Here is a 9,679-nt window from a genome sequence, read left to right on the forward strand (position 1 = left end):
TGGTCAGGAGAAGATCTTCATTCAGTTGCAGCTGCAATTATGTCCTCTACTATTATTATGAGTGAGGGACAGGTGGGGCTAGGTAGGGAGAGATAGATAGGGGGCTATGTGATCAGGCTCATGGAAATACCCAAAATGCTGAGGTGTAAGGAAATCAGAGATAAGGGAGCAAGCCAGACTACCCTGTCCTAGGTGTGGGAGAGGAGGTTCTTTTTATGACAGTCATCTGTGATCAACAAAGAATAACCAGACCCCAAAGAAGAAGTAAGCCATTAAAGATGTTATTACCATTCCTATTGAAAGACAGCACAAGAATCTCAAGACCATAAGCTTCCCAGTCAGTTCTCAATAAAAAACGACCACTAAATGCCCTCAGTGGCAAACCTGTTGGGACCCCTCTCACTTCTAAGAGCTTCCTCTGTATCCTCACTTAATAAACTATCACTCTACTCACTCTCCTTTGTCCACAAGATTCATTCTTTGACTCTGTGAGACAAGAACTAAGCTCTCCAGTATCAACGAGGCCTGATACTGTTTTCTGGTTCAAGCATTCGAAAGTTCCCTAAGTCTTCTATCTCTGTGCATGCTTTCCTGAAACTTCCTGACAATGTTTGAAGTACCCATTATCCATTCAATGAATTCTCTCTCTGTCAATATTAGCAAGTAGTTTTTCAATCTTGCAAGTGAGAGTCTAAGAAATGTACTTGGCTATAGTGCAATAAAGTAAAATATTTTAAATACCAGGATTATGAGTTGAATTGTGCTACCCTGCCCAACAGATGTTGAAGTCGTAGCCCCAGTACTTCAGAATGTGACCTTGTTTAGAAATAGTCATTGTAATTATAGTTAGAACTAGATCATGCTGGGGATCCCTGGGTGGCTCAGCGGTTTAGTGCTTGCCTTTGGCCCAGGGCGCGATCCTGGAGTCCCAGGGTCGAGTCCCTCGCCGGACTCTCTGCATGGAGTCTGCTTCTCCCTCTGCCTGTGTTTCTGCCTCTCTCTCTCTCTCTCTCTCGAATAAATAAATAAAATCTTTAGAAAAAAAAAAGAACTAGGTCATGCTGAAGTAAGATGGACCTCTAGTTCACTATGTTTTCCTTACAAAAAGGTGAAATTTGGAGACACACACACACAAGGATCATACCATGTGAAGATTAATCAAAGATTGGAGTGACTATTTTAAATGCCAAAGAAACGCCAGAGGTTACCAACAAACCACCAGAAGCTAGAGGATAGGCATAGAATCTAGATACTTCTTTACACTTCTCAGAAAGAGCCAGCCCTACTACCGCTTCAATCTCATACTTCTAGCCATTAAAACTGTGAGACAATAAAATTTCTTTTGTTTAAGCTATTCAGTTGGTAGCATTTTGTTACAGCAGTCCTAGCAAACTAATAAAACCCACAAATCATACATCCTTTTCCCTAATGAAGGAAATTCTTCAGTCCATCTTGCATTCAATGTAAGTTATCACAACCATAAACATCACAGAATAGGATAATGAATGCCTTTAAACACATTAAATGGGGATCCCTGGGTGGCGCAGTGGTTTGGTGCCTGCCTTTGGCCCAGGGCAGGATCCTGGAGACCCGGGATCGAGTCCCACGTCAGGTTCCTGGTGCATGGAGCCTGCTTCTCCCTCTGCCTGTGTCTCTGCCTCTCTCTCTCTCTCTCTCTCTCTCTCTGTGTGTGTGACTATCATAAACAAAAAAATAAAAAAATAAAAAATTTAAACACATTAAATGTACTAGAGCTGAAATAGACAAAGCTCCCACTTGATAAGGGGTGAACATTTTGTCATAACGGGACATTTGTTACTCCAGGTGATAAAGTTTAACAGAAATTTAGGAAGGGTGAGACAAGAAGCTGACCTGTTGGAAAGTTCTTTTGAGTGGGGAGGACACCATCTCTCAACTTGGAAGAATTACGTTGTATCTCTATTGCTCTGTGGTCATGCCATATAGTTATCATGAGCCGTGCAGTAAAAGGAAAGAAAATAGAAGAAAAAGAGCAGGTGATAGACATATTTTTAAATTGAGGGAATGGATCAATTAAGAAGAAAACAATTCTAAATCAGAGATGGGGTGAGTATGGAGCTTTGATGAGACAAAATTGGTTGTAAACCAAAAAGCCAAAGAATAACAAATTTAAATGGTGTGGGCAATTCAGTTGACCATTCCAGTTAATGAAAATGTATAGCCTGGAATGAGATAATTTGAAAGCTCTGTAACTATTGGTTCCAGTACATTAGCATTTTGCTACCCTGAATGATTTCATGGCTTTAAACAAACCTGTTGTTTTTGGTTGTTTTACCCAAATGAAAACCTATAACTTATTAGCTAAATAAGCAACAAGCAAAGGTAATATTCACCCTGAAAAATTTTTTACCCTAATTTTATAACTGACTATTTGAATCAAGAGTTCATGCTGATCTTCGTATTAATCTTCAGTTCATGTGGCTCTAAGATGGACCTATTTGTTAGAGCAAGAAGTTTCAGGTTTATTTGGCCTACATGAGAAGAGGATGCCTCTAGGGACCTTGAGGGATGGCTTTTCTTTATGTCAAAATATTAAAAGTTTCTTATGTATACCTAGGTCACTCTACAGTGATCATTCACAAAATATCAAAATATATGTAATCAAACTTACTTTTTTTTAAGATTTTATTTATTTATCCATGAGAGACACACAGAGAGAGGCAGACACATAGGCAGAGGGAGAAGCAGGCTCCTTGCTGGGAGCCTGATTCAGGACTTGAACCCAGGACCCCCAGATCGCTCCCTGAGCCAAAGGCACATGCTCAACTACTGAGCCACCCAGGTGTCCCTAATCAAACTTTCTAACTTGTCTGCTATCTACGGTTCTGTGTGAGAAAAATACCCAAACAGAAATGACAGGAAAATATAAATAAGATTGCTGAACAGTGAGTTTTTCAAAGAGATAACTTACATCTTTCCATTCTCATCTTTTAAAAATGGAAATTATAAGTACTCATAGCTTTGTCTAGTAAAGATGTGAATCGCCTCTAGATAACAGTGCCAACCTTAAACAACATAGTCAGTTATTTTACTGGCAAAATGAGTTTATTTTTGAACAGAAGAGGAATTGCAAGCTGGACAAGCTAACTTGGGCAAACCAAAGGCAAGTCCAGTGAGACAAAGGGAAGGTTAATGTTTAATAGGCTTCAGGAGGAAATGGGAGAGTAATGGGAGGGTTGTTTTGAACAAAAGTTCATCGGAGAAGAACAGTTGGAGATTGATCTGGTTTTTCATGGGTTGCCAGCAGTGCTTAGTGCTGTGCTCTGGAGCAGGGAGGGAATCTTCTTTCTTTTTCTAAAAGCAAGAGATAAAATTCTTATGTAAAAATGTCTTCCCTTGTCAAAATAACTCTTTTCCTTCTTCCTGTGGGTTATGTGAACTGCAAAGCATGGTCCCCATGTGAGAGCTCCCTCTTCAGTGCTCCCCCACCCCATTTTAATGAGATTTCCCTTACTCCTTTTCACATTATCTATTTAAGAAAGGGCACTTCAAAAGGTGACATTGCTGTTTGAATAAAACATCTTATATTTTATAGTTCACAAGGCATTTTCACAGGTAGTTGTTCCTTTGATCCTGAGAGTAATCCCCTAACTCACACAAAGCAAAGATCATTATCTGTGTTTTATAATAGAGAGAAAGAGAGACTCGAAAAGTAAACTGGTTTACTGAGGAGTAAAACACTGTTGGCGTCAAAGAAAAGTGAATTTTAGGATTTGGGCTCTCCTGCAGTTCAGTCTATGTGATATGAAAGGTTCAATTTGAAAGGTCGGCCACCTAAGACATGACTTTGAATAGGAAATCTCTTTTGGAATAAGTACTGTTGTGCTTTCAACAACACGAGGGTTAGAGGCCCTGACCCCTGCACAGTCAAAAATCTGTGTTTTGCTTTTGACTCCCCTAAAACTTAACTATTAAGAGCCTACTGTTGACCAGAAGCCTTACTTTATGTAATAATATAGAGAGATTAACACGCATTTTATAATAATTTTAAATACTGTATGCTTATAGTGGAGTAAGCTAGAGAAAAGACATGTTATTAACAAAATCAGAAGGAAGAGAAAATACATTTACAGTATTGTATTCATCAGAAAAAAAAAAAAATACACATATAAGTGTGATGTAGGAAAGACATTAGGGTTCAAAGTCGATGGCCAAAGAAGAATTCTTGAAATGCCTTGAGTGCAAGAGATGGGTTTATTAAAGCACCGGGATAGGACCTGTGAGCAGGTCCTCACTGGGGTTGTGAGGAGTGGCCCATTTATACTTTCAATTTGGGAGGGGGTTAGGAAGAATGTAAGCCTCCCAGGTATTTTGGGAACAAGGTTTCCAGGATCCTTAGGGAGCTAGCTTTGTTGGGAAAGGTCATTTATTAGTGTTTAGTAAACTCTTAGTCATGAGACTCTTCAGATTTATATCCAGTGGGTCATATGCTGGGAGGATGATTGCCAGCCTGTATCTTGGTGGGGGTAGAGATAAAGGAAGTTTCCAGAGGAATTTTTGTATGTTAAAGTAGACTTACAAGGCCCTGGGCAAAGTGTCAACTTTAAGGCAGTGGAGTCCCTAAAGGAATGTCACTCGGCCTGATTCAAGGACTAGTTAATGGGCTGTAGGCAGTAAGGAAATTTAACATTTTTTTTTCTGCCTTTGTTTCCCATATCAAGCGGACCAGTGCAGGTCAAACCTGTGTTGTTCAAAGGTCAAGTATGGATGTATTTTGTGATTGCAAACCAAACCGGACAAAAATAAGTTTGCAATTGTTGTGCCCAAGATTGCGAATCCGAGAAACCACCGAGGAGCCAACACTGATGCAAGGACATGAGGGTTTATTAACAAGCTCGAGCTTGGGTCCAAGAGTACCCGACACAGCAGAGCAGGGACTTGGACCCCAAGTGGGTTACAGCTGGGTTTTATGGGCTGGTCTAGGGGACCTCCAGAAGAGGGGGGAGGAATTTCTCAAGTACTGTTTACATTCTGATATGGGGCTTTAAAGGGCATTAAGTTCTTTTTTTTTTTTTTTTTTTTTTAGGGCATTAAGTTCTGTTCTCATTCTAATATGGGTCTTCCTGCCACTGGCTTGAACTGTTCTCATTCTAATATGGGGCTTTCTAGGGTGTTAAGCTGCTTTTTCCTGTAACTGAAGTAAGGTAAAGTTCAGCTCTTATTCACAGGGGCCTAGGATGGCTGTACTTGTGCTAATGCTGAACTTAAGGTGGAATGGCCTTAATTTTCTCAGCCTCCACAGCAATAAGTTTTATATGGTGTTCAGCACAACTAAACAAGTAATTAAGCACATTTTGTTGTTTTTAGGGGACAATGATGCATCACAGAACTATACATATCACTTCCACTTGAGTAAGGGACAGACAGGGCTGAGTAGGGAGAGACAGGTACGGGGCTACAGGATCAGGCTCATGAAAATCCCCAAAATGTCGAGGTATAAGGAAACCAGAGATAAAGAATCAAACCAGACCATCCTGTCCTAGGTGTCAGAGGTGGGGTCATATTATAACAGCTACTTGTGACCAACAAAGAATTAATTGGACCCTAAGAAGGAAGTAAGCCATTAAAGGTGTTATCATTAATCCTTACTCAATGGTGATCGATAGGGATGGTAAAAGGATTTAATTTTCCCTGGTTAGCTTTCAATAAAAGACCAACCCTAAAGGTCCTCAGTAACAACAGCATTTTCTGTATCTACACTTAATAAAACTCTATAACCTTATTTAGTCTCCTTTACTCGCTCTCCTTTGTCCATGAGATTCCTTCTTGACTCCAGGAGATAAGAACCTCATGTCCCACTTTGTACTCATGTTGAAAAAACTCAAGAAAATGTATTAGAATATGGGAGGGGGGGGTGCAATGATGGAGTAAAGATGGAAGGAAGGCAAAATAAGTAAAGGTTGGGTTTATTTGCTCACAAAATTCAATATGGTATACTACCAAGTGGTCTCTGCAGGTCATAGTTTTTGTTTACTCATGTTTATGTGAGAAATAATAAATGCTGGCTGTGTCACATTTGAGAAACTAAGTTTATTTAGTAGGAAAAGGATTCAGTAGAGAAGGAGTGTACTTTCTAACACTCCAAATGAATTTAACTAGATGTTAGGAAGCTGGCTTTATAAGAGATTTTATGGAATACGCTACACGGTTTACACACTTCATCTTGTAAAGGAAGATACTGAAACACAGGATGTTTATGTTACAAAATTACAGAACTAAGATTTAAGTCCAGTATTTCTGGTGTTTTATAGTTTCAACTACATCTTAGTGATGTTCAGTGGTCTCTCAGTGTTGAAAAATATTTGAAAATGGCAATATTGCTGCTTTGTTGTTTGAAATATATTTTCTTATTCATGTTTATTCTGCAAAGTGATAATCTTGAAGAGAAATATACAAAAACAACTTTGGGCTTATATTTCTCATGGCCAGAACTGAAATGAAAGGAAAGGATACCAATGGCTGAGTTATGAACAATGTCAATATTTTAAACTATAATAAAAACATAACTTAAATGAGAACCACTCAAGGCTGAAAACATATCGATGATATAAAATTAAATGTATAAAGGGTCCTTGGCATTACTCAGTATAGAAGTAAATATAGTAAATGTAGTAATTAGTATGTTTAGCTCCTGAATAGGCTAATAAAACATAAATATTTAAAATGTAAATAGCATGCATTCTTCTTTAGAAAAAAGTGTGCAAAACTTTAAAAATATTTGATGAGAATGAATCAGAATAACTGAGGTTAGTTTTGTATTGCTTATAATATCTGAAATAGGAAAACAATATAAATAAAAATGTTTTTAGATCTTAAGAAATAGCCAAAGAAAAATATTCAGGTAAGGAGAAGTCATTCAATACGAGAAAGGAAAAAAAAAAAAAAAAAAGAAAAAAAAAGTTAAAGAACTACTGTAACTTTGAGAATTAAACTTTAAAAAGATATCTTATTAGGTCAAAAAATAAAGAAAGTCAAATCACTACTTCTCTGCACCAGGGAAAATAAATTAAAATGTTTCAATCTTAAAGATTAATAATTTAAAAAAATAACTTCTTATGGCAAGATTGATTCTATAGCCCCATGAAAGTATCATTTTCTTAAGCTTCAAGCAAAAATAGTCTAGTTTCGTCGATTATATGACAACAAGCTTCTACCTTTTAGAAAGCTTTTCTTAAATTCTTTATTTCCAAAATAATGCTATGTGATATTTTATAATCATATAAAATTTTATGTGTTTAAACTGAATTTCTTTTAACCCTTGGAATGTTTCATTTTCATTACAATGGTGCTCTCTAGTGTAGTGTTGATTGTCCTTGAGATAATTCTCCCCGTGTTGCTTGAAGTTCTTTTAAGAAAACACTATGGTCAAGTTAAAAAATGAACAGTGCTTATGTGGAGTTATTTCTGGTTTAATTTTATTTTTCTCTCTTTACCTTTTATTCTGTTCTGCAGGGATGATCACAGTTGATAATCTTGCACACATTTTAAACTATTCTTATAAGACTCAGAGCAGCTTTGAGTGATCAACAGCAAGTGGAGGAGAGCCATTTATAAGTAATAAATGCAATATGAAAGGACTTTGCAATTTGCTAATCTCTTTTATATACATTATCTCATGCAATCCTTGCAGTATCCCTGGAGGTAGACATTGTGATTCCTGCTTTATCAAGGAAGAAATTCAGGTCTCAAACATTTTATGACTTGCCCAAGGTTACATCAAGTGTTAAGAGGCAGAGCTAAGAAATAACTTCAGGTTTTCCAGTTCTCAGTTTATGTTTCCATAAGCAAAGCAATCATGAAATGTACCTTAATATTGTCAGTAATTGCTTTGGGTCCCCATGTGGCTTCTCTATTTTAGTTTTCATTTTTCTCTTCTCAAATAAAAAAAAAAAAAACAACTCTGGACTTAGACAAGAAGAGATTTTTTTTTTGGAAAGCATTACTGCAAGAGGGAAGGAAGAACCACGTACAATAGGGGGAAGCTGAGAGAAGGGGATATACCAATAGGAGGGATCTGCAAGCATCTCAAAGGTTAGGTCAATACTTTTTTTTAAGGATTTATTTGTATGAGAGGGAGAGAGAGAGAGAGCAAGTGTGAGAAGGCACATAGGGACAGGGAAAAGGAAGCTCTAGTAGACTCCTTGCTGAGCTCTGAGCCTGACCTGGGCTCTATTTGAAGAGCCTGAGATCATGACGTGGGCAGAAACCAAGAGTTTGATGTTTAATCAACTGGGCCAACGGGGATCACACCAGGGCTTTTCTTTTATGAGGAGTAACCAAGGCTAGACAAATGGGTATGGGGAAGTAGGATGAGCAAGGGTGGCATGATTGAACAGTAGAGGAATGTTTCACCCTCAGGTCAGTCTATTTGCCAGAGGAAACTTCACAGAAGGTTTGTGTGCTTGCTGGGTCACAGTTCAGGGGTTTGGGTTCACTTTCTCTTTAAATTTCTTACCATTGATATTATTTTGCTTCTATTTATTCTCCCTTTGGCAAAAGGAAATTGCTCTCTACCTATGGATATTTAATATACGCAGTGTTTGTTAAAACATTTATAATTTGTAAAATATTATGCAAATGTATAATATCTTTAGTATGTGAACTTGTAAAATTGACTAAGGAGTATTACCTTGATACAACCCATGAGATCAAATGCTTGTCAGTCTAAGCTATTTCCGGCTATATTCACACATTGGTTGCATGTCAGAATATGGATAATGTTGATTCCTCAAAACTTAGCTCACACTTTACTGTATTCCAAAACAACCTTTCCTGTACTACAAAACAGCAAATAACTCTTTTTTCTGTGTTGTCTTTTTCTACAAACGTACTTTTATTATTTTACTCATCACACGGTCTTGACACATTTATTCACACTCCTGACTCGCAGTTTTCAATAGGCTCTTTGAGAAAGATGTGAGGAAAATAATTCAAAAAATAAAACTTGACACATAAAATTTGATTTATAAAGATAATATATTGTATATACTTTTGTTATCCATGATCATTGCAATGATTGGTGCCTAGTAGGTGCTGGATTTTCATAGCCTAAGGTCTGTTTCTCTTTATGTCCCAAGTTGTAAATGATGATGATGATGATAATGAAGAAAAAGAAAAGTTGCACTGCACATTGTATAATTTGTCTTTTGAAATTATTACTAAAATCCTTTTAGGCAGGTGCTATTATTTATATACAATTTACAGATTAGCAAACAGGCATAGCATAAACAAAGAGACAGGGATAGCCATGAAACAGTAGTTTATACAATTATATTATACATCTAAATTATATTAACAAATGAGAGCATTAATTTAGGCCAGAGAAAGGAGAAGCAAAATTATCTTTTAATATTTTTCTAAAATTCTCGGGGCACCTGGGTGGCTGAGTCTGTTAAGTGACCAACTCTTGATCTGGGCTTAGATTATGATCTCAGGGTTGTGAGTTGGAGCCCCATGCCAAGCTCCATGCTCAGCGGGGAGTCTGCTTCTCCCTTCTTCCTCTCTCCCTCTCTCTGCCCCTCCCTCCAGTCATGCTTGCTCTCTCTCTCTCTCTCTCTCTCTCTCTCTGTCAAGTAAATAAATAGAGCTTGAGCTCCCTAAGAAGACAAAATTATGCAGACAAGGTTTAATTATATTTCAT

The sequence above is a fragment of the Canis lupus genome, chromosome 2, assembly GCF_048164855.1.
Source record: "Canis lupus baileyi chromosome 2, mCanLup2.hap1, whole genome shotgun sequence".
NCBI classification, from domain to species: Eukaryota; Metazoa; Chordata; class Mammalia; order Carnivora; family Canidae; genus Canis; species Canis lupus.